Here is a 23,686-nt window from a genome sequence, read left to right on the forward strand (position 1 = left end):
TTCCTGCCCAGGGAACAATAGGGACTGGCGCTTTTGGCAGGGGCACTTTGTGACTCTGTCCTTCCTGCACAGGGAACAATAGGGACTGGCGCTTGTGGCAGGGGCACTTTGTGTCTCTGTCCTTCCTGCCCAAGGAACAATAGGGACTGGCGCTTGTGGCAGGGGCTCATTGTGACTCTGTCCTTCCTGCCCAGGGAACAATAGGGACTGGCGCTTTTGGCAGGGGCACTTTGTGACTCTGTCCTTCCTGCCCAGGGAACAATAGGAACTGGCGCTTTTGGCAGGGGCACTTTGTGACTCTGTCCTTCCTGCACAGGGAACAATAGGGACTGGCGCTTTTGGCAGGGGCACTTTGTGACTCTGTCCTTCCTGCACAGGGAACAATAGGGACTGGCGCTTTTGGCAGGGGCACTTTGTGACTCTGTCCTTCCTGCCCAAGGAACAATAGGGACTGGCGCTTTTGGCAGGGGCACTTTGTGACTCTGTCCTTCCTGCCCAAGGAACAATAGGGACTGGCGCTTTTGGCAGGGGCACTTTGTGACTCTGTCCTTCCTGCCCAAGGAACAATAGGGACTGGCGCTTTTGGAAGGGGCACTTTGTGACTCTGTCCTTCCTGCACAGGGAACAATAGGGACTGGCGCTTTTGGCAGGGGCACTTTGTGACTCTGTCCTTCCTGCCCAAGGAACAATAGGGACTGGCACTTTTGGCAGGGGCACTTTGTGACTCTGTCCTTCCTGCACAGGGAACAATAGGGACTGGCGCTTTTGGCAGGGGCACTTTGTGACTCTGTCCTTCCTGCCCAAGGAACAATAGGGACTGGCGCTTTTGGCAGGGGCACTTTGTGACTCTGTCCTTCCTGCACAGGGAACAATAGGGACTGGCGCTTGTGGCAGGGGCACTTTGTGACTCTGTCCTTCCTGCACAGGGAACAATAGGGACTGGCGCTTTTGGCAGGGGCACTTTCTGACTCTGTCCTTCCTGCTCAGGGAACAATAGGGACTGGCGCTTTTGGCAGGGGCACTTTGTGACTCTGTCCTTCCTGCCCAGGGAACAATAGGGACTGGAGCTTGTGGCAGGGGCACTTTGTGACTCTGTCCTTCCTGCACAGGGAACAATAGGGACTGGCGCTTGTGGCAGGGGCTCTTTGTGACTCTGTCCTTCCTGCACAGGGAACAATAGGGACTGGCGCTTGTGGCAGGGGCTCTTTGTGACTCTGTCCTTCCTGCACAGGGAACAATAGGGACTGGCGCTTGTGGCAGGGGCACTTTGTGACTCTGTCCTTCCTGCACAGGGAACAATAGGGACTGGCACTTGTGGCAGGGGCTCTTTGTGACTCTGTCCTTCCTGCACAGGGAACAATAGGGACTGGCGCTTGTGGCAGGGGCACTTTGTGACTCTGTCCTTCCTGCACAGTGAACAATAGGGACTGGCGCTTGTGGCAGGGGCACTTTGTGACTCTGTCCTTCCTGCACAGGGAACAATAGGGACTGGCGCTTTTGGCAGGGGCACTTTGTGACTCTGTCCTTCCTGCCCAGGGAACAATAGGGACTGGCGCTTGTGGCAGGGGCCCTTTGTGACTCTGTCCTTCCTGCCCAAGGAACAATAGGGACTGGCGCTTTTGGCAGGGGCCCTTTGTGACTCTGTCCTTCCTGCACAGGGAACAATTGGGACTGGCGCTTTTGGCAGGGGCACTTTGTGACTTTGTCCTTCCTGCACAGGGAACAATAGGGACTGGCGCTTTTGGCAGGGGCACTTTGTGACTCTGTCCTTCCTGCACAGGGAACAATAGGGACTGGCGCTTTTGGCAGGGGCACTTTGTGACTCTGTCCTTCCTGCCCAGGGAACAATAGGGACTGGCGCTTGTGACAGGGGCCCTTTGTGACTCTGTCCTTCCTGGCCAAGGAACAATAGGGACTGGCGCTTTTGGCAGGGGCACTTTGTGACTCTGTCCTTCCTGGCCAAGGAACAATAGGGACTGGCGCTTTTGGCAGGGGCACTTTGTGACTCTGTCCTTCCTGCACAGGGAACAATAGGGACTGGCGCTTTTGGCAGGGGCACTTTGTGACTCTTGCCTTCCTGCCCAGGGAACAATAGGGACTTGCGCTTTTGGCAGGGGCTCTTTGTGACTCTGTCCTTCCTGCACAGGGAACAATAGGGACTGGCGCTTTTGGCAGGGGCACTTTGTGACTCTGTCCTTCCTGCACAGGGAACAATAGGGACTGGCGCTTTTGGCAGGGGCACTTTGTGACTCTTGCCTTCCTGCCCAGGGAACAATAGGGACTGGCGCTCGTGGCAGGGGCTCTTTGTGACTCTGTCCTTCCTGCACAGGGAAAAATAGGGACTGGCGCTTGTGGCAGGGGCACTTTGTGACTCTGTCCTTCCTGCACAGTGAATAATAGGGACTGGCGCTTGTGGCAGGGGCACTTTGTGACTCTGTCCTTCCTGCACAGGGAACAATAGGGACTGGCGCTTTTGGCAGGGGCACTTTGTGACTCTGTCCTTCCTGCCCAGGGAACAATAGGGACTGGCGCTTGTGGCAGGGGCCCTTTGTGACTCTGTCCTTCCTGCCCAAGGAACAATAGGGACTGGCGCTTTTGGCAGGGGCACTTTGTGACTCTGTCCTTCCTGCACAGGGAACAATAGGGACTGGCGCTTGTGGCAGGGGCTCTTTGTGACTCTTGCCTTCCTGCCCAGGGAACAATAGGGACTGGCGCTTTTGGCAGGGGCACTTTGTGACTCTGTCCTTCCTGCACAGGGAACAATAGGGACTGGCGCTTTTGGCAGGGGCACTTTGTGACTCTGTCCTTCCTGCACAGGGAACAATAGGGACTGGCGCTTGTGGCAGGGGCTCTTTGTGACTCTTGCCTTCCTGCCCAGGGAACAATAGGGACTGGCGCTTTTGGCAGGGGCACTTTGTGACTCTGTCCTTCCTGCACAGGGAACAATAGGGACTGGCGCTTTTGGCAGGGGCACTTTGTGACTCTGTACTTCCTGCCCAGGGAACAATAGGGACTGGCGCTTTTGGCAGGGGCTCTTTGTGACTCTGTCCTTCCTGCACAGGGAACAATAGGGACTGGCGCTTTTGGCAGGGGCTCTTTGTGACTCTGTCCTTCCTGCTCAGGGAACAATAGGGACTGGCGCTTGTGGCAGGGGCTCTTTGTGACTCTGTCCTTCCTGCCCAGGGAACAATAGGGACTGGCGCTTGTGGCAGGGGCTCTTTGTGACTCTGTCCTTCCTGCGCAGGGAACAATAGGGACTGGCGCTTGTGGCAGGGGCTCTTTGTGACTCTGTCCTTCCTGCCCAGGGAACAATAGGGACTGGCGCTTGTGGCAGGGGCTCATTGTGACTCTGTCCTTCCTGCACAGGGAACAATAGGGACTGGCGCTTGTGGCAGGGGCTCTTTGTGACTCTGTCCTTCCTGCTCAGGGAACAATAGGGACTGGCGCTTGTGGCAGGGGCTCTTTGTGACTCTGTCCTTCCTGCCCAGGGAACAATAGGGACTGGCGCTTGTGACAGGGGCTCTTTGTGACTCTGTCCTTCCTGCGCAGGGAACAATAGGGACTGGCGCTTGTGGCAGGGGCTCTTTGTGACTCTGTCCTTCCTGCCCAGGGAACAATAGGGACTGGCGCTTGTGGCAGGGGCTCTTTGTGACTCTGTCCTTCCTGCCCAGGGAACAATAGGGACTGGCGCTTGTGGCAGGGGCTCATTGTGACTCTGTCCTTCCTGCACAGGGAACAATAGGGACTGGCGCTTGTGGCAGGGGCTCATTGTGACTCTGTCCTTCCTGCTCAGGGAACAATAGGGACTGGCGCTTGTGGCAGGGGCCCTTTGTGACTCTCTCCTTCCTGCATAGGGAACAATAGGGACTGGCGCTTGTGGCAGGGGCTCTTTGTGACTCTTGCCTTCCTGCCCAGGGAACAATAGGGACTGGCGCTTGTGGCAAGGGCCCTTTGTGACTCTGTCCTTCCTGCCCAAGGAACAATAGGGACTGGCGCTTGTGGCAGGGGCACTTTGTGACTCTGTCCTTCCTGCACAGGGAACAATAGGGACTGGCGCTTTTGGCAGGGGCACTTTGTGACTCTGTCCTTCCTGCACAGGGAACAATAGGGACTGGCGCTTTTGGCAGGGGCACTTTGTGACTCTGTCCTTCCTGCACAGGGAACAATAGGGACTGGCGCTTTTGGCAGGGGCACTTTGTGACTCTGTCCTTCCTGCTCAGGGAACAATAGGGACTGGCGCTTTTGGCAGGGGCACTTTGTGACTCTGTCCTTCCTGCCCAGGGAACAATAGGGCCGGCGCTTGTGGCAGGGGCACTTTGTGACTCTGTCCTTCCTGCACAGGAAACAATAGGGACTGGCGCTTGTGGCAGGGGCACTTTGTGACTCTGTCCTTCCTGCACAGGAAACAATAGGGACTGGCGCTTGTGGCAGGGGCTCTTTGTGACTCTGTCCTTCCTGCACAGTGAACAATAGGGACTGGCGCTTGTGGCAGGGGCACTTTGTGACTCTGTCCTTCCTGCACAGGGAACAATAGGGACTGGCGCTTTTGGCAGGGGCACTTTGTGACTCTGTCCTTCCTGCCCAGGGAACAATAGGGACTGGCGCTTGTGGCAGGGGCCCTTTGTGACTCTGTCCTTCCTGCCCAAGGAACAATAGGGACTGGCGCTTTTGGCAGGGGCACTCTGTGACTCTGTCCTTCCTGCACAGGGAACAATAGGGACTGGCGCTTTTGGCAGGGGCACTTTGTGACTTTGTCCTTCCTGCACAGGGAACAATAGGGACTGGCGCTTTTGGCAGGGGCACTTTGTGACTCTGTCCTTCCTGCACAGGGAAAAATAGGGACTGGCGCTTTTGGCAGGGGCACTTTGTGACTCTGTCCTTCCTGCCCAGGGAACAATAGGGACTGGCGCTTGTGGCAGGGGCCCTTTGTGACTTTGTCCTTCCTGCACAGGGAACAATAGGGACAGGCGCTTGTGGCAGGGACACTTTGTGACTCTGTCCTTCCTGCACAGGGAACAATAGGGACTGGCGCTTTTGGCAGGGGCACTTTGTGACTTTGTCCTTCCTGCACAGGGAACAATAGGGACTGGCGCTTGTGGCAGGGGCACTTTGTGACTCTGTCCTTCCTGCACAGGGAAGAATAGGGACTGGCGCTTTTGGCAGGGGCACTTTGTGACTCTGTCCTTCCTGCCCAGGGAACAATAGGGACTGGCGCTTGTGGCAGGGGCCCTTTGTGACTCTGTCCTTCCTGCCCAAGGAACAATAGGGACTGGCGCTTTTGGCAGGGGCACTTTGTGACTCTGTCCTTCCTGCACAGGGAACAATAGGGACTGGCGCTTTTGGCAGGGGCACTTTGTGACTTTGTCCTTCCTGCACAGGGAACAATAGGGACTGGCGCTTTTGGCAGGGGCACTTTGTGACTCTGTCCTTCCTGGCCAAGGAACAATAGGGCCTGGCGCTTTTGGCAGGGGCACTTTGTGACTCTGTCCTTCCTGCACAGGGAACAATAGGGACTGGCGCTTTTGGCAGGGGCTCTTTGTGACTCTTGCCTTCCTGCCCAGGGAACAATAGGGACTGGCGCTTTTGGCAGGGGCACTTTGTGACTCTGTCCTTCCTGCACAGGGAACAATAGGGACTGGCACTTTTGGCAGGGGCACTTTGTGACTCTGTCCTTCCTGCACAGGGAACAATAGGGACTGGCGCTTTTGGCAGGGGCACTTTGTGACTTTGTCCTTCCTAGCACAGGGAACAATAGGGACTGGCGCTTTTGGCAGGGGCACTTTGTGACTCTGTCCTTCCTGCACAGGGAACAATAGGGACTGGCGCTTTTGGAAGGGCACTTTGTCACTCTGTCCTTCCTGCACAGGGAACAATAGGGACTGGCGCTTGTGGCAGGGGCCCTTTGTGACACTGTCCTTCCTGGCCAAGGAACAATAGGGACTGGCGCTTTTGGCAGGGGCACTTTGTGACTCTTGCCTTCCTGCCCAGGGAACAATAGGGACTGGCGCTTTTGGCAGGGGCCCTTTGTGACTCTGTCCTTCCTGCCCAGGGAACAATAGGGACTGGCGCTTCTGGCAGGGGCACTTTGTGACTCTGTCCTTCCTGCCCAGGGAACAATAGGGACTGGCGCTTTTGGCAGGGGCCCTTTGTGACTCTGTCCTTCCTGCCCAGGGAACAATAGGGACTGGCGCTTCTGGCAGGGGCCCTTTGTGACTCTGTCCTTCCTGCTCAGGGAACAATAGGGACTGGCGCTTTTGGCAGGGGCACTTTGTGACTCTGTCCTTCCTGCCCAGGGAACAATAGGGACTGGCGCTTTTGGCAGGGGCCCTTTGTGACTCTGTCCTTCCTGCCCAGGGAACAATAGGGACTGGCGCTTCTGGCAGGGGCCCTTTGTGACTCTCTCCTTCCTGCACAGGGAACAATAGGGACTGGCGCTTGTGGCAGGGGCTCTTTGTGACTCTTGCCTTCCTGCCCAGGGAACAATAGGGACTGGCGCTTGTGGCAGGGGCACTTTGTGACTCTGTCCTTCCTGCCCAAGGAACAATAGGGACTGGCGCTTGTGGCAGGGGCTCTTTGTGACTCTGTCCTTGCTGCACAGGGAACAATAGGGACTGGCGCTTGTGGCAGGGGCTCATTGTGACTCTGTCCTTCCTGCCCAAGGAACAATAGGGACTGGCGCTTGTGGCAGGGGTTCTTTGTGACTCTGTCCTTGCTGCACAGGGAACAATAGGGACTGGCGCTTGTGGCAGGGGCTCTTTGTGACTCTGTCCTTGCTGCACAGGGAACAATAGGGACTGGCGCTTCTGGCAGGGGCCCTTTGTGACTCTCTCCTTCCTGCACAGGGAACAATAGGGACTGGCGCTTGTGGCAGGGGCTCTTTGTGACTCTTGCCTTCCTGCCCAGGGAACAATAGGGACTGGCGCTTGTGGCAGGGGCACTTTGTGACTCTGTCCTTCCTGCCCAAGGAACAATAGGGACTGGCGCTTGTGGCAGGGGCTCTTTGTGACTCTGTCCTTGCTGCACAGGGAACAATAGGGACTGGCGCTTGTGGCAGGGGCTCATTGTGACTCTGTCCTTCCTGCCCAAGGAACAATAGGGACTGGCGCTTGTGGCAGGGGCTCTTTGTGACTCTGTCCTTGCTGCACAGGGAACAATAGGGACTGGCGCTTGTGGCAGGGGCACTTTGTTACTCTGTCCTTCCTGCACAGGGAACAATAGGGACTGGCGCTTGTGGCAGGGGCACTTTGTGACTCTGTCCTTCCTGCCCAAGGAACAATAGGGACTGGCGCTTGTGGCAGGGGCCCTTTGTGACTCTGTCCTTCCTGCACAGGGAACAATAGGGACTGGCGCTTTTGGCAGGGGCACTTTGTTACTCTGTCCTTCCTGCACAGGGAACAATAGGGACTGGCGCTTTTGGCAGGGGCACTTTGTGACTCTGTCCTTCCTGCAAAGGGAACAATAGGGACTGGCGCTTTTGGCAGGGGCACTTTGTGACTCTGTCCTTCCTGCCCAGGGAACAATAGGGACTGGCGCTTGTGGCAGGGGCTCTTTGTGACTCTGTCCTTCCTGCACAGGGAACAATAGGGACTGGCGCTTGTGGCAGGGGCCCTTTGTGACTCTGTCCTTCCTGCCCAAGGAACAATAGGGACTGGCGCTTGTGGCAGGGGCCCTTTGTGACTCTGTCCTTCCTGCTCCGGGAACAATAGGGACTGGCAGTTGTGGCAGGGGCTCATTGTGACTCTGTCCTTCCTGCTCAGGGAACAATAGGGACTGGCGCTTGTGGCAGGGGCCCTTTGTGACACTGTCCTTCCTGGCCAAGGAACAATAGGGACTGGCGCTTTTGGCAGGGGCACTTTGTGACTCTTGCCTTCCTGCCCAGGGAACAATAGGGACTGGCGCTTTTGGCAGGGGCCCTTTGTGACTCTGTCCTTCCTGCCCAGGGAACAATAGGGACTGGCGCTTCTGGCAGGGGCACTTTGTGACTCTGTCCTTCCTGCCCAGGGAACAATAGGGACTGGCGCTTTTGGCAGGGGCCCTTTGTGACTCTGTCCTTCCTGCCCAGGGAACAATAGGGACTGGCGCTTTTGGCAGGGGCACTTTGTTACTCTGTCCTTGCTGCACAGGGAACAATAGGGACTGGCGCTTGTGGCAGGGGCCCTTTGTGACTCTGTCCTTCCTGCCCAAGGAACAATAGGGACTGGCGCTTGTGGCAGGGGCCCTTTGTGACTCTGTCCTTCCTGCACAGGGAACAATAGGGACTGGCGCTTTTGGCAGGGGCACTTTGTGACTCTGTCCTTCCTGCACAGGGAACAATAGGGACTGGCGCTTGTGGCAGGGGCACTTTGTTACTCTGTCCTTCCTGCACAGGGAACAATAGGGACTGGCGCTTTTGGCAGGGGCACTTTCTGACTCTGTCCTTCCTGCACAGGGAACAATAGGGACTGGCGCTTTTGGCAGGGGCACTTTGTGACTCTGTCCTTCCTGCACAGGGAACAATAGGGACTGGCGCTTTTGGCAGGGGCACTTTGTGACTCTGTCCTTCCTGCACAGGGAACAATAGGGACTGGCGCTTTTGGCAGGGGCACTTTGTGACTCTGTCCTTCCTGCCCAAGGAACAATAGGGACTGGCGCTTGTGGCAGGGGCACTTTGTTACTCTGTCCTTCCTGCACAGGGAACAATAGGGACTGGCGCTTTTGGCAGGGGCACTTTGTGACTCTGTCCTTCCTGCACAGGGAACAATAGGGACTGGCGCTTTTGGCAGGGGCTCTTTGTGACTCTTGCCTTCCTGCCCAGGGAACAATAGGGACTGGCGCTTGTGGCAGGGGCCCTTTGTGACTCTGTCCTTCCTGCACAGGGAACAATAGGGACTGGCGCTTCTGGCAGGGGCCCTTTGTGACTCTGTCCTTCCTGCACAGGGAACAATAGGGACTGGCGCTTTTGGCAGGGGCTCTTTGTGACTCTTGCCTTCCTGCCCAGGGAACAATAGGGACTGGCGCTTGTGGCAGGAGCCCTTTGTGACTCTGTCCTTCCTGCACAGGGAACAATAGGGACTGGCGCTTGTGGCAGGGGCCCTTTGTGACTCTGTCCTTCCTGCACAGGGAACAATAGGGACTGGCCCTTGTGGCAGGGGCCCTTTGTGACTCTGTCCTTCCTGCACAGGGAACAATAGGGACTGGCGCTTGTGGCAGGGGCCCTTTGTGACTCTGTCCTTCCTGCACAGGGAACAATAGGGACTGGCGCTTGTGGCAGGGGCCCTTTGTGACTCTTGCCTTCCTGCCCAGGGAACAATAGGGACTGGCGCTTGTGGCAGGGGCACTTTGTGACTCTTGCCTTCCTGCCCAGGGAACAATAGGGACTGGCCCTTGTGGCAGGGGCACTTTGTGACTCTTGCCTTCTTGCCCAAGGAACAATAGGGACTGGCGCTTGTGGCAGGGGCACTTTGTGACTCTGTCCTTCCTGCCCAGGGAACAATAGGGACTGGCGCTTGTGGCAGGGGCTCTTTGTGACTCTGTCCTTGCTGCACAGGGAACAATAGGGACTGGCGCTTTTGGCAGGGGCACTTTGTTACTCTGTCCTTGCTGCACAGGGAACAATAGGGACTGGCGCTTGTGGCAGGGGCCCTTTGTGACTCTGTCCTTCCTGCCCAGGGAACAATAGGGACTGGCGCTTTTGGCAGGGGCACTTTGTGACTCTGTCCTTCCTGCACAGGGAACAATAGGGACTGGCGCTTTTGGCAGGGGCTCTTTGTGACTCTTGCCTTCCTGCCCAGGGAACAATAGGGACTGGCACTTGTGGCAGGGGCACTTTGTGACTCTTGCCTTCCTGCCCAAGGAACAATAGGGACTGGCGCTTGTGGCAGGGGCTCTTTGTGACTCTGTCCTTCCTGCACAGGGAACAATAGGGACTGACGCTTGTGGCAGGGGCTCTTTGTGACTCTGTCCTTGCTGCACAGGGAACAATAGGGACTGGCGCTTGTGGCAGGGGCTCTTTGTGACTCTGTCCTTCCTGCCCAAGGAACAATAGGGACTGGCGCTTGTGGCAGGGGCTCTTTGTGACTCTTGCCTTCCTGCCCAAGGAACAATAGGGACTGGCCCTTGTGGCAGGGGCTCTTTGTGACTCTGTCCTTCCTGCACAGGGAACAATAGGGACTGACGCTTGTGGCAGGGGCTCTTTGTGACTCTGTCCTTGCTGCACAGGGAACAATAGGGACTGGCGCTTGTGGCAGGGGCTCTTTGTGACTCTGTCCTTCCTGCCCAGGGAACAATAGGGACTGGCGCTTGTGGCAGGGGCCCTTTGTGACTCTGTCCTTCCTGCCCACGGAACAATAGGGACTGGCGCTTGTGGCAGGGGCACTTTGTGACTCTGTCCTTCCTGCACAGGGAACAATAGGGACTGGCGCTTTTGGCAGGGGCACTTTGTGACTCTGTCCTTCCTGCACAGGGAACAATAGGGACTGGCGCTTTTGGCAGGGGCACTTTGTGACTCTGTCCTTCCTGCACAGGGAACAATAGGGACTGGCGCTTTTGGCAGGGGCACTTTGTGACTCTGTCCTTCCTGCTCAGGGAACAATAGGGACTGGCGCTTTTGGCAGGGGCACTTTGTGACTCTGTCCTTCCTGCCCAGGGAACAATAGGGACGGGCGCTTGTGGCAGGGGCACTTTGTGACTCTGTCCTTCCTGCACAGGAAACAATAGGGACTGGCGCTTGTGGCAGGGGCTCTTTGTGACTCTGTCCTTCCTGCACAGGGAACAATAGGGACTGGCGCTTGTGCCAGGGGCACTTTGTGACTCTGTCCTTCCTGCACAGTGAACAATAGGGACTGGCGCTTGTGGCAGGGGCACTTTGTGACTCTGTCCTTCCTGCACAGGGAACAATAGGGACTGGCGCTTTTGGCAGGGGCACTTTGTGACTCTGTCCTTCCTGCCCAGGGAACAATAGGGACTGGCGCTTGTGGCAGGGGCCCTTTGTGACTCTGTCCTTCCTGCCCAAGGAACAATAGGGACTGGCGCTTTTGGCAGGGGCACTCTGTGACTCTGTCCTTCCTGCACAGGGAACAATAGGGACTGGCGCTTTTGGCAGGGGCACTTTGTGACTTTGTCCTTCCTAGCACAGGGAACAATAGGGACTGGCGCTTTTGGCAGGGGCACTTTGTGACTCTGTCCTTCCTGCACAGGGAACAATAGGGACTGGCGCTTTTGGAAGGGCACTTTGTCACTCTGTCCTTCCTGCACAGGGAACAATAGGGACTGGCGCTTGTGGCAGGGGCCCTTTGTGACTCTGTCCTTCCTGGCCAAGGAACAATAGGGACTGGCGCTTTTGGCAGGGGCACTTTGTGACTCTTGCCTTCCTGCCCAGGGAACAATAGGGACTGGCGCTTTTGGCAGGGGCCCTTTGTGACTCTGTCCTTCCTGCCCAGGGAACAATAGGGACTGGCGCTTCTGGCAGGGGCACTTTGTGACTCTGTCCTTCCTGCCCAGGGAACAATAGGGACTGGCGCTTTTGGCAGGGGCCCTTTGTGACTCTGTCCTTCCTGCCCAGGGAACAATAGGGACTGGCGCTTCTGGCAGGGGCCCTTTGTGACTCTGTCCTTCCTGCTCAGGGAACAATAGGGACTGGCGCTTTTGGCAGGGGCACTTTGTGACTCTGTCCTTCCTGCCCAGGGAACAATAGGGACTGGCGCTTTTGGCAGGGGCCCTTTGTGACTCTGTCCTTCCTGCCCAGGGAACAATAGGGACTGGCGCTTCTGGCAGGGGCCCTTTGTGACTCTCTCCTTCCTGCACAGGGAACAATAGGGACTGGCGCTTGTGGCAGGGGCTCTTTGTGACTCTTGCCTTCCTGCCCAGGGAACAATAGGGACTGGCGCTTGTGGCAGGGGCACTTTGTGACTCTGTCCTTCCTGCCCAAGGAACAATAGGGACTGGCGCTTGTGGCAGGGGCTCTTTGTGACTCTGTCCTTGCTGCACAGGGAACAATAGGGACTGGCGCTTGTGGCAGGGGCTCATTGTGACTCTGTCCTTCCTGCCCAAGGAACAATAGGGACTGGCGCTTGTGGCAGGGGTTCTTTGTGACTCTGTCCTTGCTGCACAGGGAACAATAGGGACTGGCGCTTGTGGCAGGGGCTCTTTGTGACTCTGTCCTTGCTGCACAGGGAACAATAGGGACTGGCGCTTCTGGCAGGGGCCCTTTGTGACTCTCTCCTTCCTGCACAGGGAACAATAGGGACTGGCGCTTGTGGCAGGGGCTCTTTGTGACTCTTGCCTTCCTGCCCAGGGAACAATAGGGACTGGCGCTTGTGGCAGGGGCACTTTGTGACTCTGTCCTTCCTGCCCAAGGAACAATAGGGACTGGCGCTTGTGGCAGGGGCTCTTTGTGACTCTGTCCTTGCTGCACAGGGAACAATAGGGACTGGCGCTTGTGGCAGGGGCTCATTGTGACTCTGTCCTTCCTGCCCAAGGAACAATAGGGACTGGCGCTTGTGGCAGGGGCTCTTTGTGACTCTGTCCTTGCTGCACAGGGAACAATAGGGACTGGCGCTTGTGGCAGGGGCACTTTGTTACTCTGTCCTTCCTGCACAGGGAACAATAGGGACTGGCGCTTGTGGCAGGGGCACTTTGTGACTCTGTCCTTCCTGCCCAAGGAACAATAGGGACTGGCGCTTGTGGCAGGGGCCCTTTGTGACTCTGTCCTTCCTGCACAGGGAACAATAGGGACTGGCGCTTTTGGCAGGGGCACTTTGTTACTCTGTCCTTCCTGCACAGGGAACAATAGGGACTGGCGCTTTTGGCAGGGGCACTTTGTGACTCTGTCCTTCCTGCAAAGGGAACAATAGGGACTGGCGCTTTTGGCAGGGGCACTTTGTGACTCTGTCCTTCCTGCCCAGGGAACAATAGGGACTGGCGCTTGTGGCAGGGGCTCTTTGTGACTCTGTCCTTCCTGCACAGGGAACAATAGGGACTGGCGCTTGTGGCAGGGGCCCTTTGTGACTCTGTCCTTCCTGCCCAAGGAACAATAGGGACTGGCGCTTGTGGCAGGGGCCCTTTGTGACTCTGTCCTTCCTGCACAGGGAACAATAGGGACTGGCGCTTTTGGCAGGGGCTCTTTGTGACTCTTGCCTTCCTGCCCAGGGAACAATAGGGACTGGCGCTTGTGGCAGGAGCCCTTTGTGACTCTGTCCTTCCTGCACAGGGAACAATAGGGACTGGCGCTTGTGGCAGGGGCCCTTTGTGACTCTGTCCTTCCTGCACAGGGAACAATAGGGACTGGCCCTTGTGGCAGGGGCCCTTTGTGACTCTGTCCTTCCTGCACAGGGAACAATAGGGACTGGCGCTTGTGGCAGGGGCCCTTTGTGACTCTGTCCTTCCTGCACAGGGAACAATAGGGACTGGCGCTTGTGGCAGGGGCCCTTTGTGACTCTTGCCTTCCTGCCCAGGGAACAATAGGGACTGGCGCTTGTGGCAGGGGCACTTTGTGACTCTTGCCTTCCTGCCCAGGGAACAATAGGGACTGGCCCTTGTGGCAGGGGCACTTTGTGACTCTTGCCTTCTTGCCCAAGGAACAATAGGGACTGGCGCTTGTGGCAGGGGCACTTTGTGACTCTGTCCTTCCTGCCCAGGGAACAATAGGGACTGGCGCTTGTGGCAGGGGCTCTTTGTGACTCTGTCCTTGCTGCACAGGGAACAATAGGGACTGGCGCTTTTGGCAGGGGCACTTTGTTACTCTGTCCTTGCTGCACAGGGAACAATAGGGACTGGCGCTTGTGGCAGGGGCCCTTTGTGACTCTGTCCTTCCTGCCCAGGGAACAATAGGGACTGGCGCTTTTGGCAGGGGCCCTTTGTGACTCTGTCCTTCCTGCACAGGGAACAATAGGGACTGGCGCTTGTGGCAGGGGCCCTTTGTGACTCTGTCCTTCCTGCACAGGGAACAATAGGGACTGGCGCTTGTGGCAGGGGCCCTTTGTGACTCTTGCCTTCCTGCCCAGGGAACAATAGGGACTGGCGCTTGTGGCAGGGGCACTTTGTGACTCTTGCCTTCCTGCCCAGGGAACAATAGGGACTGGCCCTTGTGGCAGGGGCACTTTGTGACTCTTGCCTTCTTGCCCAAGGAACAATAGGGACTGGCGCTTGTGGCAGGGGCACTTTGTGACTCTGTCCTTCCTGCCCAGGGAACAATAGGGACTGGCGCTTGTGGCAGGGGCTCTTTGTGACTCTGTCCTTGCTGCACAGGGAACAATAGGGACTGGCGCTTTTGGCAGGGGCACTTTGTTACTCTGTCCTTGCTGCACAGGGAACAATAGGGACTGGCGCTTGTGGCAGGGGCCCCTTTGTGACTCTGTCCTTCCTGCCCAGGGAACAATAGGGACTGGCGCTTGTGGCAGGGGCACTTTGTGACTCTTGCCTTCCTGCCCAGGGAACAATAGGGACTGGCCGTTGTGGCAGGGGCACTTTGTGACTCTTGCCTTCTTGCCCAAGGAACAATAGGGACTGGCGCTTGTGGCAGGGGCACTTTGTGACTCTGTCCTTCCTGCCCAGGGAACAATAGGGACTGGCGCTTGTGGCAGGGGCTCTTTGTGACTCTGTCCTTGCTGCACAGGGAACAATAGGGACTGGCGCTTTTGGCAGGGGCACTTTGTTACTCTGTCCTTGCTGCACAGGGAACAATAGGGACTGGCGCTTGTGGCAGGGGCCCTTTGTGACTCTGTCCTTCCTGCACAGGGAACAATAGGGACTGGCGCTTGTGGCAGGGGCCCTTTGTGACTCTTGCCTTCCTGCCCAGGGAACAATAGGGACTGGCGCTTGTGGCAGGGGCACTTTGTGACTCTTGCCTTCCTGCCCAGGGAACAATAGGGACTGGCCCTTGTGGCAGGGGCACTTTGTGACTCTTGCCTTCTTGCCCAAGGAACAATAGGGACTGGCGCTTGTGGCAGGGGCACTTTGTGACTCTGTCCTTCCTGCCCAGGGAACAATAGGGACTGGCGCTTGTGGCAGGGGCTCTTTGTGACTCTGTCCTTGCTGCACAGGGAACAATAGGGACTGGCGCTTTTGGCAGGGGCACTTTGTTACTCTGTCCTTGCTGCACAGGGAACAATAGGGACTGGCGCTTGTGGCAGGGGCCCTTTGTGACTCTGTCCTTCCTGCCCAGGGAACAATAGGGACTGGCGCTTTTGGCAGGGGCCCTTTGTGACTCTGTCCTTCCTGCACAGGGAACAATAGGGACTGGCGCTTGTGGCAGGGGCCCTTTGTGACTCTGTCCTTCCTGCACAGGGAACAATAGGGACTGGCGCTTGTGGCAGGGGCCCTTTGTGACTCTTGCCTTCCTGCCCAGGGAACAATAGGGACTGGCGCTTGTGGCAGGGGCACTTTGTGACTCTTGCCTTCCTGCCCAGGGAACAATAGGGACTGGCCCTTGTGGCAGGGGCACTTTGTGACTCTTGCCTTCTTGCCCAAGGAACAATAGGGACTGGCGCTTGTGGCAGGGGCTCTTTGTGACTCTGTCCTTCCTGCACAGGGAACAATAGGGACTGGCGCTTGTGGCAGGGGCTCATTGTGACTCTGTCCTTCCTGCCCAAGGAACAATAGGGACTGGCGCTTTTGGCAGGGGCACTTTGTTACTCTGTCCTTGCTGCACAGGGAACAATAGGGACTGGCGCTTTTGGCAGGGGCACTTTGTTACTCTGTCCTTGCTGCACAGGGAACAATAGGGACTGGCGCTTTTGGCAGGGGCACTTTGTTACTCTGTCCTTGCTGCACAGGGAACAATAGGGACTGGCGCTTGTGGCAGGGGCCCTTTGTGACTCTGTCCTTCCTGCCCAAGGAACAATAGGGACTGGCGCTTGTGGCAGGGGCCCTTTGTGACTCTGTCCTTCCTGCACAGGGAACAATAGGGACTGGCGCTTTTGGCAGGGGCACTTTGTTACTCTGTCCTTCCTGCACAGGGAACAATAGGGACTGGCGCTTGTGGCAGGGGCACTTTGTGACTCTGTCCTTCCTGCACAGGGAACAATAGGGACTGGCGATTGTGGCAGGGCCCCTTTGTGACTCTGTCCTTCCTGCCCAAGGAACAATAGGGACTGGCGCTTGTGGCAGGCGCACTTTGTTACTCTGTCCTTCCTGCACAGGGAACAATAGGGACTGGCGCTTTTGGCAGGGGCACTTTCTGACTCTGTCCTTCCTGCACAGGGAACAATAGGGACTGGCGCTTTTGGCAGGGGCACTTTGTGACTCTGTCCTTCCTGCACAGGGAACAATAGGGACTGGCGCTTTTGGCAGGGGCTCTTTGTGACTCTTGCCTTCCTGCCCAGGGAACAATAGGGACTGGCACTTGTGGCAGGGGCACTTTGTGACTCTTGCCTTCCTGCCCAAGGAACAATAGGGACTGGCGCTTGTGGCAGGGGCTCTTTGTGACTCTGTCCTTCCTGCACAGGGAACAATAGGGACTGACGCTTGTGGCAGGGGCTCTTTGTGACTCTGTCCTTGCTGCACAGGGAACAATAGGGACTGGCGCTTGTGGCAGGGGCTCTTTGTGACTCTGTCCTTCCTGCCCAAGGAACAATAGGGACTGGCGCTTGTGGCAGGGGCTCTTTGTGACTCTTGCCTTCCTGCCCAAGGAACAATAGGGACTGGCCCTTGTGGCAGGGGCTCTTTGTGACTCTGTCCTTCCTGCACAGGGAACAATAGGGACTGACGCTTGTGGCAGGGGCTCTTTGTGACTCTGTCCTTGCTGCACAGGGAACAATAGGGACTGGCGCTTGTGGCAGGGGCTCTTTGTGACTCTGTCCTTCCTGCCCAGGGAACAATAGGGACTGGCGCTTGTGGCAGGGGCCCTTTGTGACTCTGTCCTTCCTGCCCACGGAACAATAGGGACTGGCGCTTGTGGCAGGGGCACTTTGTGACTCTGTCCTTCCTGCACAGGGAACAATAGGGACTGGCGCTTTTGGCAGGGGCACTTTGTGACTCTGTCCTTCCTGCACAGGGAACAATAGGGACTGGCGCTTTTGGCAGGGGCACTTTGTGACTCTGTCCTTCCTGCACAGGGAACAATAGGGACTGGCGCTTTTGGCAGGGGCACTTTGTGACTCTGTCCTTCCTGCTCAGGGAACAATAGGGACTGGCGCTTTTGGCAGGGGCACTTTGTGACTCTGTCCTTCCTGCCCAGGGAACAATAGGGACGGGCGCTTGTGGCAGGGGCACTTTGTGACTCTGTCCTTCCTGCACAGGAAACAATAGGGACTGGCGCTTGTGGCAGGGGCTCTTTGTGACTCTGTCCTTCCTGCACAGGGAACAATAGGGACTGGCGCTTGTGCCAGGGGCACTTTGTGACTCTGTCCTTCCTGCACAGTGAACAATAGGGACTGGCGCTTGTGGCAGGGGCACTTTGTGACTCTGTCCTTCCTGCACAGGGAACAATAGGGACTGGCGCTTTTGGCAGGGGCACTTTGTGACTCTGTCCTTCCTGCCCAGGGAACAATAGGGACTGGCGCTTGTGGCAGGGGCCCTTTGTGACTCTGTCCTTCCTGCCCAAGGAACAATAGGGACTGGCGCTTTTGGCAGGGGCACTCTGTGACTCTGTCCTTCCTGCACAGGGAACAATAGGGACTGGCGCTTTTGGCAGGGGCACTTTGTGATTTTGTCCTTCCTGCACAGGGAACAATAGGGACTGGCGCTTTTGGCAGGGGCACTTTGTGACTCTGTCCTTCCTGCACAGGGAAAAATAGGGACTGGCGCTTTTGGCAGGGGCACTTTGTGACTCTGTCCTTCCTGCCCAGGGAACAATAGGGACTGGCGCTTGTGGCAGGGGCCCTTTGTGACTTTGTCCTTCCTGCACAGGGAACAATAGGGACAGGCGCTTGTGGCAGGGACACTTTGTGACTCTGTCCTTCCTGCACAGGGAACAATAGGGACTGGCGCTTTTGGCAGGGGCACTTTGTGACTTTGTCCTTCCTGCACAGGGAACAATAGGGACTGGCGCTTGTGGCAGGGGCACTTTGTGACTCTGTCCTTCCTGCACAGGGAAGAATAGGGACTGGCGCTTTTGGCAGGGGCACTTTGTGACTCTGTCCTTCCTGCCCAGGGAACAATAGGGACTGGCGCTTGTGGCAGGGGCCCTTTGTGACTCTGTCCTTCCTGCCCAAGGAACAATAGGGACTGGCGCTTTTGGCAGGGGCACTTTGTGACTCTGTCCTTCCTGCACAGGGAACAATAGGGACTGGCGCTTTTGGCAGGGGCACTTTGTGACTTTGTCCTTCCTGCACAGGGAACAATAGGGACTGGCGCTTTTGGCAGGGGCACTTTGTGACTCTGTCCTTCCTGGCCAAGGAACAATAGGGCCTGGCGATTTTGGCAGGGGCACTTTGTGACTCTGTCCTTCCTGCACAGGGAACAATAGGGACTGGCGCTTGTGCCAGGGGCACTTTGTGACTCTGTCCTTCCTGCACAGGGAACAATAGGGACTGGCGCTTTTGGCAGGGGCACTTTGTGACTCTGTCCTTCCTGCACAGGGAACAATAGGGCCTGGCGATTTTGGCAGGGGCACTTTGTGACTCTGTCCTTCCTGCACAGTGAACAATAGGGACTGGCGCTTGTGGCAGGGGCACTTTGTGACTCTGTCCTTCCTGCACAGGGAACAATAGGGACTGGCGCTTTTGGCAGGGGCACTTTGTGACTCTGTCCTTCCTGCCCAGGGAACAATAGGGACTGGCGCTTGTGGCAGGGGCACTTTGTGACTTTGTCCTTCCTGCACAGGGAACAATAGGGACAGGCGCTTGTGGCAGGGGCACTTTGTGACTCTGTCCTTCCTGCACAGGGAACAATAGGGACTGGCGCTTGTGGCAGGGGCACTTTGTGACTCTGTCCTTCCTGCACAGGGAACAATAGGGACTGGCGCTTTTGGCAGGGGCACTTTGTGACTCTGTCCTTCCTGCCCAGGGAACAATAGGGACTGGCGCTTGTGGCAGGGGCACTTTGTGACTTTGTCCTTCCTGCCCAGGGAACAATAGGGACTGGCGCTTGTGGCAGGGGCACTTTGTGACTTTGTCCTTCCTGCACAGGGAACAATAGGGACTGGCGCTTGTGGCAGGGGCACTTTGTGACTCTGTCCTTCCTGCCCAGGGAACAATAGGGACTGGCGCTTGTGGCAGGGGCACTTTGTGACTTTGTCCTTCCTGCACAGGGAACAATAGGGACAGGCGCTTGTGGCAGGGGCACTTTGTGACTCTGTCCTTCCTGCACAGGGAACAATAGGGACTGGCGCTTTTGGCAGGGGCACTTTGTGACTCTGTCCTTCCTGCCCAGGGAACAATAGGGACTGGCGCTTGTGGCAGGGGCACTTTGTGACTCTGTCCTTCCTGCACAGGGAACAATAGGGACTGGCGCTTGTGGCAGGGGCACTTTGTGACTCTGTCCTTCCTGCACAGGGAACAATAGGGACTGGCGCTTTTGGCAGGGGCACTTTGTGACTCTGTCCTTCCTGCCCAGGGAACAATAGGGACTGGCGCTTGTGGCAGGGGCACTTTGTGACTTTGTCCTTCCTGCCCAGGGAACAATAGGGACTGGCGCTTGTGGCAGGGGCACTTTGTGACTTTGTCCTTCCTGCACAGGGAACAATAGGGACTGGCGCTTGTGGCAGGGGCACTTTGTGACTCTGTCCTTCCTGGCCAAGGAACAATAGGGCCTGGCGATTTTGGCAGGGGCACTTTGTGACTCTGTCCTTCCTGGCCAAGGAACAATAGGGCCTGGCGATTTTGGCAGGGGCACTTTGTGACTCTGTCCTTCCTGCACAGGGAACAATAGGGACTGGCGCTTGTGCCAGGGGCACTTTGTGACTCTGTCCTTCCTGCACAGTGAACAATAGGGACTGGCGCTTGTGGCAGGGGCACTTTGTGACTCTGTCCTTCCTGCACAGGGAACAATAGGGACTGGCGCTTTTGGCAGGGGCACTTTGTGACTCTGTCCTTCCTGCCCAGGGAACAATAGGGACTGGCGCTTGTGGCAGGGGCCCTTTGTGACTCTGTCCTTCCTGCCCAAGGAACAATAGGGACTGGCGCTTTTGGCAGGGGCACTCTGTGACTCTGTCCTTCCTGCACAGGGAACAATAGGGACTGGCGCTTTTGGCAGGGGCACTTTGTGACTTTGTCCTTCCTGCACAGGGAACAATAGGGACTGGCGCTTTTGGCAGGGGCACTTTGTGACTCTGTCCTTCCTGCACAGGGAAAAATAGGGACTGGCGCTTTTGGCAGGGGCACTTTGTGACTCTGTCCTTCCTGCCCAGGGAACAATAGGGACTGGCGCTTGTGGCAGGGGCCCTTTGTGACTTTGTCCTTCCTGCACAGGGAACAATAGGGACAGGCGCTTGTGGCAGGGACACTTTGTGACTCTGTCCTTCCTGCACAGGGAACAATAGGGACTGGCGCTTTTGGCAGGGGCACTTTGTGACTTTGTCCTTCCTGCACAGGGAACAATAGGGACTGGCGCTTGTGGCAGGGGCACTTTGTGACTCTGTCCTTCCTGCACAGGGAAGAATAGGGACTGGCGCTTTTGGCAGGGGCACTTTGTGACTCTGTCCTTCCTGCCCAGGGAACAATAGGGACTGGCGCTTGTGGCAGGGGCCCTTTGTGACTCTGTCCTTCCTGCCCAAGGAACAATAGGGACTGGCGCTTTTGGCAGGGGCACTTTGTGACTCTGTCCTTCCTGCACAGGGAACAATAGGGACTGGCGCTTTTGGCAGGGGCCCTTTGTGACTCTGTCCTTCCTGCCCAAGGAACAATAGGGACTGGCGCTTTTGGCAGGGGCACTTTGTGACTTTGTCCTTCCTGCACAGGGAACAATAGGGACTGGCGCTTTTGGCAGGGGCACTTTGTGACTCTGTCCTTCCTGGCCAAGGAACAATAGGGCCTGGCGCTTTTGGCAGGGGCACTTTGTGACTCTGTCCTTCCTGCACAGGGAACAATAGGGACTGGCGCTTTTGGCAGGGGCTCTTTGTGACTCTTGCCTTCCTGCCCAGGGAACAATAGGGACTGGCGCTTTTGGCAGGGGCACTTTGTGACTCTGTCCTTCCTGCACAGGGAACAATAGGGACTGGCACTTTTGGCAGGGGCACTTTGTGACTCTGTCCTTCCTGCACAGGGAACAATAGGGACTGGCGCTTTTGGCAGGGGCACTTTGTGACTTTGTCCTTCCTAGCACAGGGAACAATAGGGACTGGCGCTTTTGGCAGGGGCACGTTGTGACTCTGTCCTTCCTGCACAGGGAACAATAGGGACTGGCGCTTTTGGAAGGGCACTTTGTGACTCTGTCCTTCCTGCACAGGGAACAATAGGGACTGGCGCTTGTGGCAGGGGCACTTTGTTACTCTGTCCTTCCTGCACAGGGAACAATAGGGACTGGCGCTTTTGGCAGGGGCACTTTGTGACTCTGTCCTTCCTGCACAGGGAACAATAGGGACTGGCGCTTTTGGCAGGGGCTCTTTGTGACTCTTGCCTTCCTGCCCAGGGAACAATAGGGACTGGCGCTTGTGGCAGGGGCCCTTTGTGACTCTGTCCTTCCTGCACAGGGAACAATAGGGACTGGCGCTTCTGGCAGGGGCCCTTTGTGACTCTGTCCTTCCTGCACAGGGAACAATAGGGACTGGCGCTTTTGGCAGGGGCTCTTTGTGACTCTTGCCTTCCTGCCCAGGGAACAATAGGGACTGGCGCTTGTGGCAGGAGCCCTTTGTGACTCTGTCCTTCCTGCACAGGGAACAATAGGGACTGGCGCTTGTGGCAGGGGCCCTTTGTGACTCTGTCCTTCCTGCACAGGGAACAATAGGGACTGGCCCTTGTGGCAGGGGCCCTTTGTGACTCTGTCCTTCCTGCACAGGGAACAATAGGGACTGGCGCTTGTGGCAGGGGCCCTTTGTGACTCTGTCCTTCCTGCACAGGGAACAATAGGGACTGGCGCTTGTGGCAGGGGCCCTTTGTGACTCTTGCCTTCCTGCCCAGGGAACAATAGGGACTGGCGCTTGTGGCAGGGGCACTTTGTGACTCTTGCCTTCCTGCCCAGGGAACAATAGGGACTGGCCCTTGTGGCAGGGGCACTTTGTGACTCTTGCCTTCTTGCCCAAGGAACAATAGGGACTGGCGCTTGTGGCAGGGGCACTTTGTGACTCTGTCCTTCCTGCCCAGGGAACAATAGGGACTGGCGCTTGTGGCAGGGGCTCTTTGTGACTCTGTCCTTGCTGCACAGGGAACAATAGGGACTGGCGCTTTTGGCAGGGGCACTTTGTTACTCTGTCCTTGCTGCACAGGGAACAATAGGGACTGGCGCTTGTGGCAGGGGCCCTTTGTGACTCTGTCCTTCCTGCCCAGGGAACAATAGGGACTGGCGCTTTTGGCAGGGGCCCTTTGTGACTCTGTCCTTCCTGCACAGGGAACAATAGGGACTGGCACTTGTGGCAGGGGCCCTTTGTGACTCTGTCCTTCCTGCACAGGGAACAATAGGGACTGGCGCTTGTGGCAGGGGCCCTTTGTGACTCTGTCCTTCCTGCACAGGGAACAATAGGGACTGGCCCTTGTGGCAGGGGCTCTTTGTGACTCTGTCCTTGCTGCACAGGGAACAATAGGGACTGGCGCTTGTGGCAGGGGCCCTTTGTGACTCTGTCCTTCCTGCCCAGGGAACAATAGGGACTGGCGCTTTTGGCAGGGGCCCTTTGTGACTCTGTCCTTCCTGCACAGGGAACAATAGGGACTGGCACTTGTGGCAGGGGCCCTTTGTGACTCTGTCCTTCCTGCACAGGGAACAATAGGGACTGGCGCTTGTGGCAGGGGCCCTTTGTGACTCTGTCCTTCCTGCCCAGGGAACAATAGGGACTGGCGCTTTTGGCAGGGGCCCTTTGTGACTCTGTCCTTCCTGCCCAGGGAACAATAGGGACTGGCGCTTTTGGCAGGGGCCCTTTGTGACTCTGTCCTTCCTGCACAGGGAACAATAGGGACTGGCACTTGTGGCAGGGGCCCTTTGTGACTCTGTCCTTCCTGCACAGGGAACAATAGGGACTGGCGCTTGTGGCAGGGGCCCTTTGTGACTCTGTCCTTCCTGCACAGGGAACAATAGGGACTGGCCCTTGTGGCAGGGGCCCTTTGTGACTCTGTCCTTCCTGCACAGGGAACAATAGGGACTGGCGCTTGTGGCAGGGGCCCTTTGTGACTCTGTCCTTCCTGCCCAGGGAACAATAGGGACTGGCGCTTGTGGCAGGGGCTCTTTGTGACTCTGTCCTTGCTGCACAGGGAACAATAGGGACTGGCGCTTTTGGCAGGGGCACTTTGTTACTCTGTCCTTGCTGCACAGGGAACAATAGGGACTGGCGCTTGTGGCAGGGGCCCTTTGTGACTCTGTCCTTCCTGCCCAGGGAACAATAGGGACTGGCGCTTTTGGCAGGGGCCCTTTGTGACTCTGTCCTTCCTGCACAGGGAACAATAGGGACTGGCACTTGTGGCAGGGGCCCTTTGTGACTCTGTCCTTCCTGCACAGGGAACAATAGGGACTGGCGCTTGTGGCAGGGGCACTTTGTTACTCTGTCCTTGCTGCACAGGGAACAATAGGGACTGGCCCTTGTGGCAGGGGCCCTTTGTGACTCTGTCCTTCCTGCACAGGGAACAATAGGGACTGGCGCTTGTGGCAGGGGCCCTTTGTGACTCTGTCCTTCCTGCACAGGGAACAA

Source organism: Paroedura picta, chromosome 2 (genome assembly GCF_049243985.1).
Source record: "Paroedura picta isolate Pp20150507F chromosome 2, Ppicta_v3.0, whole genome shotgun sequence".
Classification (NCBI taxonomy): domain Eukaryota; kingdom Metazoa; phylum Chordata; class Lepidosauria; order Squamata; family Gekkonidae; genus Paroedura; species Paroedura picta.